The sequence below is a fragment of the Ursus maritimus genome, unplaced genomic scaffold (genome assembly GCF_017311325.1).
Source record: "Ursus maritimus isolate PB19 unplaced genomic scaffold, ASM1731132v1 scaffold_28, whole genome shotgun sequence".
NCBI classification, from domain to species: Eukaryota; Metazoa; Chordata; class Mammalia; order Carnivora; family Ursidae; genus Ursus; species Ursus maritimus.
Window position 1 is genome coordinate 8,680,098 of NW_024425341.1, and position 12,005 is coordinate 8,692,102.

A 12,005-nucleotide genomic window follows, 5' to 3' on the forward strand; every position below is an offset into this window, starting at 1 on the left:
TAAGGGTCTAATGTCCAAAATATATAAAGAACTCATACAACTCAATAGCATAAAACAAAAAACTAGAAACAACAAAAACAATGAGATTTAAAAAATAGGCAGAGGATCTGAATAGACATTTTTCCAAAGAAGACATGTAGATGGCCAACAGGTACATAAAATAGGCTCAACATCACTCATCATCAGGGAAATACAAATCAAAACCACATAAGATATTAACGCACACCTGTTAGAATGAGTATTATCAAAAAGAAATAACAAGTGTTGACAAGGATATGGAGAAAGGGAACTCTTGTGCATTGTTGGTGGGAATGTAAATAGATGCAGCCACTACGGAAAACAGTATGGAAGTTTCTCAAAAAATTAAAAAGAGAACTGCCCTATGATCCAGTAATTCTACTTCTGGGTACTTATTCAAAGAAAATAAAAACACTAACTCAAAAAGATTTTTGCAACCTCATGTTTATCGCAGCATTATTTACAGTAGTCAAGATATGGAAGCTACCTAAGTGTCCATCAAAGGATAAATGGATAAAGAAAATGTGGTATAAGTATATAATGGTATTATTGAATCACATAAAAGAAAGAAATCTTGCCATTTGCAACGACGTGAAGGGACCTTAAAGACATTATGCTAGTGAAAAAAAGGCAGACAGAGAAAGACAAATACCCTAACATCTCACTTATGTGTGAAATCTAAAAAAGAAAAAAAATTACAGAAGTAGAACAGAGAGATGGTTGCCAGAGGCAGGGTGGGAGGTGGGATTGGGGGCAAAATGGGTGGAGTCAAAAGGTACAATCTTCCAGTTATAAAATAAGATATGGGAATATAAGTTACAGCATGGTGACTAGCATTAATACTATTGTATTGTTTATTTGAAAGTTATGGAGAGATCTTAAAATTCTCATCACAAGAAAAGAATTGTAAATATATGTGGTAATGAATGATAACTAGATTTATTGTGGAGATCATTTTGCTATACATACAAAATTGAATCAATATGTCATACATCTAAAGTAATATGATATTACATGTCATTTTTATCTCAATAAAAAATAGTAAGAAAAAAAAAGGATTGGATCTAATTAATAAAATTCCATAACAGAAAGCACCAGATCCAGATGGATTCCCTGTTGAATCTAACAAACATTTAAGGAAGGAATTATATCAATTCTCTACAATTTCTTTTAGAAGATAGAAGCAGAGGGAATACTTCTTAACTCATTCTGTGAGAGAAGCATTCCTCTAATAACAAAACCAGAAAAAGACATTACCAAAAAGGAAAACTATGGACCAATATCTCTCATGAACACAGATAAAAAATCTTCAACAAAATATTAGCAAATTAGATCCAACAATGTATAAATAGAATTATATGCCATGAAAACGTGAGGTTTATCTGAGATATGCAAGGCTGTTCAACATTCAGATGTCAATTAATATAATCCATCACATCAATAGGCTAAAGAAGAAAATCACATGATTATATCAACAGATTCAGAAAAAGTATATGATGAACTCCACCCATTCATGACAAATTCTCAGTAATTAGGAACAGAAAGGACCTTCCTCAATTTGGTAAAGAATATCTACAAGAACCTGCAGCTAACACCATACTTAATAATGAGAAACCTGAAGCTAATTTGGGAAAACGCAAGGATGTCTGCTGTCATCACCTCTTTCAACATTATACTAGAAGTCTTAGCTAATACAATAAGGCAAGAAAAGAGCCCAAAGTACAGACTGTGAGGGAAATAATAAAACTCTCTCATTTGCAAACATATCTATATCTAATCTATATATATATCATCTATATCTATATATATATCTCTCCTTAAAAAATCAACAAAAAGTTTTCTGGAACTAATAAGAATAAGCAATAGCAAGTTTACACGATAGAAAGAAAATATACTAAAGTAAATATTTACAAGTGGGATTCAAAATTAAAAACACAATAACATTTACATTAGCATACCCAAAGTGAAATACTTAACTATAAATCTGACCACAATGGTATGAAGATAATAACCAATAACAGGTGGAAAGTTGAAAAATTCACAAATATGTGGAAATTCAATAACACCCTTCTGAACAATGAGTCAAAAAGAAATCAAAAGGAAAATTTAAAAGAAATATTGAAACCAATGAAAATGGAAACACAATATATGAAATCTTATGAGATGTAGTAAAAACAGGGCTAAGGGAGAAGTTCATACTGATTTCTACCTCAAGGAACCAGAAAAAAAGGAAAGAACCAAAGTTAATGGAGAGAAGGGAATAATAGAGATAAATGTAGAAATAAATAGAGACCAGAAAAACCATAAAAAAGATAAATAAACTAAGAACTTGTTTTTTGAAAAGATAAAATTGACAAACTGTTACCTAGACTTACCAAGAAAAAAATTGAGGACTTGAATAAATAGTTATAAATGAAAGAAGAGACATAGATTACGCAGAAACACAAAGGCCCATAGAAGATTACTATAAGGAATTATACGTCGAAAAATTGGAAACCTAGAATAAATGGATAGATTTTGAAAAACATAATCTACCAGGTGTGAATCACGACGAACCAGAAAATCTGAATGGACCAATTAAAAGTAAGGAGATTGAACCTTTAATCAAAAGTCTTGCAACAACAATAAAAAAGGTCAGAGACAGATGGCTTTACTGGTGAATTCTATCAAACATTTAAATAATTATGACCAATTCTTTTCACTCTTCAAAACAATTGAGGAGGAGGGACTACTTAAAAACTTATTTTGTGAGACCAGGATTACCCTGATACAAAAGCCAGGTTAGTACATTAAAAGAAAACTATAGGTCAATATTTCTGATGAATACAGATGCAAAAATTCTGAAGGAAATACTAGCAAACCAAGCTTAATACCACATTAAAAGGATCATATACCATGATCAAGCAGGATTTACCCCCTGGAATGCAAGGATGGTTCAACAGGTGGACATCATAAATGTGATACACCACATTAATAGGATGAAAAACCAAAAATCAGATAACCATCTCAACAGACACAGAGAAAACATTTGACAAAATAAAACATCTATTTATTATGAAAATGCTCAATAAATTGGGTATGGAAGGAACATACCTCAACACAATGAAGGCCAACTATGACAAAACCATACCTAACATCACAACCAATAATAAAAGGCTGAAAGCTTTCCCTCTAAGATTAGGAAGAAGACGAGTGTGCCCACTCTTTCCCCTCCTATTCACCATAATACTGGAAGCCCTATTCCAAGCAATCAGGCAAGAAAAAACAAAACAAAACAAAACAAAACAAAACAAAAACAGGTATCCAAATCAGAAAGAAAGAAGTAAAATTGTTTATGTTAGCTAATGACATGATATAGGAAATGCTAAAGACTCTTCCAATAAACTGTTAGGACTAAGGAACAAATTCAATAGTGTCAGGATATAAAATCAACATACAAAATCAGTTTGTTTTTATATGATGGACTATCTGAAAAAGAAATAAAGAAAACAATCCCATATACAATAACATTAGAAACTAAAATACTCAGGAATAAATTTAACCAAGGAAGTGAGCAATCACACTGAAAACTATAAGTCATTGATGAAAAACAAAATTGAATGAGATACAAATAAGTGCTGTGATATCCCTTTTTCATGGATCTGAAGAGTTAATATGGTTAAGATATCCATACTACCCAAAGACATCTACAGATTCAATGCAATCCCTATCAAAATTCCTATTTTTCAAAGAAATGGGAAAAAAATCCTAACATTCGTATGGAACCACATAAGACCCTGGAGAGCCAAAGCAATCTTTAGAAAGAACAGAGCTGGAGGCATCACACTTCCTGATTCAAACTATATGCTCAGAAATAATGACACATGTATATGGCTAACTAATATTTGACAAGGGAGCCAAGAACACTCAGTGGGTAAAGGACAGTCTCTTTAGTAAATGATGTTGGGAAAACTGGGTATTCCTGTGCACAAGAATGAAATTGGCCCCCTATATTATACCACTTACAAAAATTAATACAAAATGGATTGAAGACTTGAACATAAGACCTGTAACGAAAACTCCTAGGATAAAGATTTTTGACATCCGTCTTCACAATGATATTTTTGGATATGATACTAAAAGCACAAGCACCAAAAGCAAAAATCAACAAATGGGACTACATGAAACTGAAATCTTCTGCACAGCAAAGGAAATAATCAACAAAATGAAAATGCAATCATGGAATGGGAGAAAATATTTGCAGACCATTTATATGATAAGGATTTAATATCCAAAATACTTAAGGATCTCATGCAACTCAAGAGCAAACAAAACCAAAAACAAAACAATCCCCCCAAAGCAAGATGAAACAACAACAAAAACCTACATATAATCTGATTAAAACATGGGCAGAGGGCTTGAATAAATATTTCTTCAAAGAAAATACACAGCCAAAAGTATATAAAAAGATGCTCAATGTCCCTACTATTCAGGTAATGCAAATCATAACAACAATGTAATATCACCTCACCCCTGTTAGAATAGTTGTCATCATACACAAGCAATGACAAACATTGGTGAGGATATAGAGAAAAGGGACACCTGATACACTGTTCTTGGGAATGTAAATTGGTATAGTCTCTATGGAAAACAGTATGGAGGTTCCTCTGAAAATTAAAAATAGAACTACCATATGACCCAGCAATTCCACTTCTAGGCATATGCCCCCCTCCCAATAAAAACCCTGAAATAACTCTCTCAAAGAGGGATCTGTGCTTCTATGTTCATTGCAGCATTCTTCACAAAAGCCAAGACATGGAAACAATTTGAGTGTCCATTGGTGGATGAATGGATAAAAAAATGTGATCTGTATTTATAAAATGGAATATTATTCAGCCATAAGAAAGGAAATCCTACCATTTGTGATGACATGGATGGACCTTGACAGCATTATACTAAGTGAAATGAGTAACACAGAGAAAGAAAAGTATTGTATGATCTCACGTAAATGTGGAATCTAAATATATCAAACTTATAGAAACATAGCATAGTGTGATTATTTCTAGGGGCTGAGGAATGGGAAGTGAGATCATTGGTCACGGGGTACGAACTTTACGTTATTAGATGAATAACTTCTGAGGATCTAAGGTACAGCATCAACAATAGGTAACAATACGGCATTGTATATTTGAAAGTTGCTATGTGAGTAGAACTTTAGTGTTCTAACCATAGTACCAACAAGAATAAAATTCTAATTATGTATGGTGAAGGATGTGTGAACTAAACATATTGGGGTAAACATTTCGCAACATGTACATGTAAGTTGTGTCTGAATAAAGCTGGGAAAAAAGTGAAAGATAACCCATACAATGGGAGAAAATGTTTGCAAATTATATATTGGAGATGTATATAAAACATAAAATAACAGAGTTATATATAAAACATATAAAATATTCTTATAACTCAATAATAAAAAGGCAAATAACCCAATTAAAAATGGGCAAAGGATTTATATAGTCATTTTCCCAATGAAGACATACAAATGGATGGTAAATATATGTAAAGATGTTCAACATCATTAGTCACTTGGAAAATGCAAATCAAAATCAAAATGAGATACCATTTCTCATCAACTAGGATGGCTGCAAACTTAAAGACTGATAATACATTTTGGCAAGGTTGTAGAGAAATCGGAACCCCCATACACTGCTGGTGGGAACGGAAATAATACAGGCACTATAGAAAATAGTTGGGCAGCTGTTTAAAAAATTAAACTTAGAATTACCATATAACCCAGTAATTCCATGCCTAAGTATATATGTCCCACAAAACAATATATATCCATACAAAAATTGTATATGAGGGACACCTGGGGGGCTCAGTAGGTTAAGCCTTTGGCTCAGGTCAAGATCCCAGGGTCCTAGGATCAAGCTCTATATCGGGCTTCCTGCTCAGTTGGGAGCCTGCTTCTCCCTCTACCCCTGCACTCATGGTCTCTCTCTCTCTCTCTCTCTCTTAAATATATATATATATATATAGTCTTTAAAAAATTGTATGTGAACATTCATAGCAGCATTATTCATGATAGGTTAAAAGTGAGAACAACTCCTATGTTCACCAAATGATGAAATGATGCACAAAATGTGGTATATTTATTTACTGGTCATAAATAGTAATGAAGTACTGATACATGCTGTGACATAGATGAACCTTGAAAACATGCTGAAAGAAGTCAGTCTCAAAAGGCCACAATTAATAATCAAATTATGATTCCATTTATACAGAATATCCAGAATTGGCAAATTCATAGAGGCAAAAAGTAAGTTAGTACTTGTCTTAGAGTTGGTGGTGGGGGTCATTGAGATGAGAGAGTTGGGGGTATCTAAATTATATGGAGTTTCTTTTCGGGGAGATAAAAATGTTCTAAAATTGTGGTGATGGCTGCACAAAACTTAAATATAGTAAAAATAATTGAATTGTACACTTTAAGTTGATGAATTGTATGTGTGTGAGCTGTATTTCAATAAAGCCGTTACCAAAAACGTCCTCAAGTGTTCACTATTGCTGCCTTGGGCTTAAGCTGTTTTGCCAGGGGGCTTTTCTTGGTGTTTGAGTTCTACTCTTACCTTCTAGCTTACCTACACTTGAACGCAGGAAGCTCCGTCTCTAAGTTCTGCCCCCTCGCCCACTGCTAGACTATGGTTCTCAGTGCTTTGCCAGGCTAGTCTTGATAATTCTGATCTAGCCCCTTAGGCTGGCCCAGCATGCCTGCGTCTTCAGGTGGGACTTTCTTGTCCTCCTGGTGTCTCCTCTCCATGGCAACCAAAGCCTTCTTTGTATCTGTGGAAAATCTTGTATAGAAGAGATTTCCTGATTTACTCTCCAGTAGTAAGTAACCTTTAATGGCATTAATATAGGGTCTAGGACTTATGATTATTATTATTACTACCACTACTACTACTTTTTACTTTTCCATCAGTAGTGGGATTGTTTTGTTTTTCCCTCTATCCTTTTACCAGCTACCATGGGTCTTGATGTGTACCTTGCAGGTAACAGCATTTTAAGACCTTTTTTAGAAGCTTAAGGCTTTGGTTTGAAATGAGAAAAATGTCTGTGGGAGGGGATTAGGGGTAGTGAGGCTCTGCGCCCTTTCCATTGTGGCTCCTAATTCCCACCTGCATATCTGCACTACAAAGCAGGTGTGTGTGTGGGGGGGGGTTGCTCTTTCCCCTGTCCAGTCACCAGTATTTCTTATGAGCATCTGATGAGGTTCTGTGAAAAAGAGCCTTCAAATGAATCCATGGGAGTAGCTTCAATAGCCAGCTCCTCTGCCTGTGCCCTGTCACAAGCTAGTCAGTCTATTTTGTCTCTCCTGGGAGGGGCCTGTCCATCTCTGGTTACTCCAACTTCTCTAATGGGGTTAAGAAAAGGTATAATTTTTAGTTGATCCTGGTTTTTCTCATTGTTCATGGGATCTAAGCTTTTCTTTAAAAATAATTTAAAAAAATTTTATTTAAGCATAATTAACATACAACATTATATTAGTTTTAGGTGTATAATAACAATGATTCAACAATTCTGTTACTCAGTGCTCATCAAGATAAGTGTACTCTTTTTTTTTCTCATTAAACTTTTGTTTTAATGGGTCTCAGAATTCTATGACAGATTTTTGGTCAAGTTGTTTCCATTAAAAAATACTAACTTTAAAAACTAATATCTTTAAACTGCCATACACACACAAAAACCAAATGGTCCACAAAACATTCTCCTTTCCTTCTGAAGGTTTTACAATGCATTGTTACCATTAACCAGGCTTTGATTATTAAACTCAAATGGCCAATTGACACAAACACTTCTGAGACCGTTCTTCCACCACTGATTAAGACTGGGGTGGCAGGTATTGGGGATTATACTCATTTAGCCTTCTGAGCTTTCTGGGCAGACTTGGTGACCTTGCCAACTCCAGCTGCCTTGCTGCCTTCTTGTCCACTGCTTTGATGACACCCACAGCAACCGTCTGTCTCATGTCATCAACAGCAAAACGGGCCAGAGAAGCTCTGAACACACAAAAGCTTGCCAGGAGCCATATAACAATGCTAGCATCACCAGATTTCAAGAATTTGGGACCATCTTCCAGCTTTTTTCCAGAACGACGATCTATCTTCCCCTTCAGCTCAGCAAACTTGCAAGCAGTGTGAGCTGTGACAATCCAGCACAGGTGCATATCCAGCACTGATTTGGCTTCGATGTTCAGGATAATCACCTGAGCCCTGAGGCCAGCTGTTTCAATTGGTGGGTCATTTTTGCTCTCACCAGCCACATTGTCACAACAAACATCTTTGACAGATATGTTTTGACATTGAAGCCCACATTGTCCCCAGGAAGAGCCTCACTCAAAGCTTCATGGTGCATTTCAACAGACTTTACTTCAGTTGTAACAGTGACTGGAGCAAAGTTGACCACCATGCCAGGTTTAGGACACCAGTTTCCACTTAGCCCACAGGGACAATACCGATACCACCAATTTTGTAGACGCCCTAGAGAGGCAGATGCAAAGGCTTGTCAGGTGGACGAGTTGGTGGCAGAATGCAATCCAGAGTTTCAGTCAGTGTGGTTCAACTGGCACTCCCATTTTTACAGGTGACTTTTCATCCCTTGAACCAAGGCATATTAGCGCTTGGCTCCAGCATATTGTCACCAATCCAACCAGAAACTGGCACAAATGCTACTGTGTCAGGGTTGTAGCCAATTCTCTTATTGTAGGTGATGACTTCCTTAATGTTTTTCTCGTATCTCTTCTGGCTGTAGGACAACTCAGTGGAATCCATTTTGCGAGCACCAACAATTAGTTGTTTCACACCCAGCGTGGAAGCCAGAGGGCATGCTCATGGGTCTGTCCATTCTTGGAGACACCTGCTTCAAATTCACCAACACCAGCAGCAACAATCAGGAAAGCACAGTCAGCCTGAGATGTGCCTAGAATCATGTTTTTGATAAAGTCTCTGTGTCCTGGGGCATCAATGATGGTCACATAATACTTGCTGGTCTGAAATTTCCACAGAGAGATATCAATGGTGATACTAAGTTCATGTTCAGCTTTCAGTTTATCCAAGATCCAGGCACACTTGAAGGAGCTCTTTCCCATCTCAGCCCTTTCCCATCTCCCTCCTTCTCAAATTTTTCAATAGTTCTTTTGTCGATCCCACCACATTTGTAAATCAGATGACCAGTAGTGGTAGACTTGCCCAAATCTACATGTCCAGTGAGGACGATGTTGATGTGAGTCTTTTCCTTTCCCATTTTGGTTTAGGTTTAGGTTTAGTGGTGGTTTTTATGACACTGTGTTCTGGTGACAAACCCGTTGTGGAAAAAAGAGCTGAGTGTACTGTTAATACTCTTCTTTTTCCATCTTTCTAGTTCCCAGTGAAGGAAAAGCTCATTTGTATCTTTTGCCACTACCAATAATTTCATATTAATTATCTGTATACATTCATATTAACTGAGGATTTTTTTCAATGGGAAGTATGACCAAAAGCAGGAATTCAGTGTCAAATGGTGTGAGTATGTTTACTTTTTTGGGGGGAGGGTATTTTTATTTTTATTTCTTCTTCTTTTTTCTTTCTAAAATTTTTTAAAAAAGATTTTATTTATTTATTTGACAAAGAGAGAGAGAGCACAAGCAAGGGAAGCAGGAGGGGGAGAAGGAGGCTCCCTGCTGAGGACCAAGCCCAATGCGGGGCCTGATCGCAGGACCCTGGGATCATGACCTGAGCTGAAGGCAGATGCCCAACTGACTGAGCCATCCAGGTGCCCTGGTACATTCACTTTTAATTAATCTTGCCAGATTTCTTTCTACATTCTACCAAGATGGTAACAATTTATGTTTTCATCTTCTACCTCCTCTAGCAATAAATATTGTTTTAAAAAATATTTGCTAATCTTAGTGGTATAAAGTTATATTTTGTGGTTATGTTAAGGCGAATTTACCTAATTAATATTAATTTTGTCATTAACATTTTCTATGCCATGAATTGCCTTTTCCTAATTTTGCCAACTTTTCTATAGGGTTGTTTGCATTTTTCTTGTATTTTAAAACAATCCTTGTGTATTTCAAATACAAGCACTTAGTTTGTCATCTGCATTATTTTTTTCAAAGCCATTTTTTTTATTATGTATTTTGGCAAACAAAAGTTTACATATTTACATATTTTAAATTGATTTATTTGTAGGCTTAGGTTTCTTATTTGATTTAGAATGTCTTCTCTTCTTTAAATTTTTTTTTTTTTAAAGATTTTATTTATTTATTTGACAGAGAGAGACAGCCAGCGAGAGAGGGAACACAAGCAGGGGGAGTGGGAGAGGAAGAAGCAGGCTCATAGCGGAAGAGCCTGATGTGGGACTCGATCCGGTAACACCGGGATCACGCCCTGAGCCGAAGGCAGACGATTAACTGCTGTGCCACCCAGGCGCCCCTCTCTTCTTTAAATTTTTAACATGTGCTCTCCTAGATTTTCTGCTAAGATTTTATTATCTCATTAAAAAAATAAATTTAAGTGTATAATCCATTTGTAATTTATTTTTGTATATGGTGTGAGGAAGGGATATAATTTGGTTTTCTTTTTAATGTATAACTATTGTCCATGTAACCTTTAAAAATGCATCATCTTTCCCCACTGAATTCAAATACCCCTTTGTCACATGTTAAATGATTATATTTTCTTGGATCTACTTTTGGATTTTCTGTTTGGTTCTGATAATCTATTTGTCCATTCCTATACACTATCACACTGATCAGATTAGTGAATTTTTAGTATATTTTGATATCTGGTAAGGCAAATTCCTACACTACCTTTACTCCTGTTATTTTGCTTCATGATGTTCTTGTTTATTCTTAAGTATTTATTACTCAATATAAACTTTAAGATACTTTTATACAAATCAAATCATATGATTTTAATTTTCTTATGTCTTGGTTAAATTTCTACAATGAGCATAAATTTGTTATTTATAACTAGCAAAAGATATATAATATAAAAGACAAAAAAACAAGGGTGAGAATATTGAGGGTAAATTCCCTGGTGCTTAGTCTGGGCTACAAAACTAGATTAGAGAATCACATTGTAGAATACACGTGTTCAGGCAGATCAGGAGAATGAAGGAAAACATTCTGTGCTTCTGAAAGTTATAAGAGCACAAAGCTGTGCACCTTAAGTGGCAAATGATATCAGATTCATATCCTGTGGAACATTTTTGCAACATGAAAGGGGAAGTAATTTTTGGTTTCACACAGGGATTCCATGAATTGTGGTTTGCACGTCATTCTTGTGCAGGCGCCATGCTAATCTTCCCTGTATTGTTCCAATTTTAATATATGTGCTGCTGAGTAGGCATGAATTGTGGTTTGATCCTGCAGCTTGATTAGTGTACTCAGGGTTTTGTTCCCAGGTTATGTTTCAAGGAACACTAGAATCTCTCTCTTGATGCAAAGAGGTGTTCTTTGCTCAGATGGACATGGAAAATGCAGCTCATTTTGCTAAGATCTTGGAAGAAGACGTACACATAGCTTCATTTCGCTCTATATTTCTTGAATTAAACTTCACATGCAATCTTCTTTCTTTCTTTCTTTCTTTCTTTCTTTCTTTCTTTCTTTCTTCTTTCTTTCTTTCTTTCTTTCTTTCTTTCTTTCTTTTCTGAGATGTATCTTGAATCTTTAATGGGACTTTCAGAAGATGCTTTGGAAGATGTTGGTCTTGGAAGAGGTAGAGTGGGTACTGTCAGGCCAAATAAGCTCACCAGGCAATGGATAAGGTGGAGTATGTCACCGGAGTCAAACTATATTTATGTTAATTACTTATGGCTAACATAGCAAAAAAATTTTTTTAAATCTCAGAAACATAAAGTTGATCTGAATTCTTGCTAGATTCATCTTTGGCCATAGATTATGCCTTGATTTTGGAAAGTAGAACAACTTTTAAGTGGTATAGTTAAAATTCTCAGTGCCCTTTCTA

The 12,005-nt window shown here is 35.5% G+C and overlaps 1 non-coding gene and 1 pseudogene across 1 annotated transcript; both read right to left on the reverse strand.

The window, feature by feature from the left end:
• Window positions 1-7,857: 7,857 nt before the first annotated feature.
• LOC103659110 lies at window positions 7,858-9,297 on the reverse strand (annotated as a pseudogene).
• Window positions 9,298-11,281: 1,984 nt separating this feature from the next.
• Window positions 11,282-11,388, reverse strand: LOC121105667. The gene has a single exon (XR_005838302.1). It is a non-coding gene; the product is annotated as a U6 spliceosomal RNA (small nuclear RNA).
• Between the last annotated feature and the right edge of the window lie 617 nt (window positions 11,389-12,005).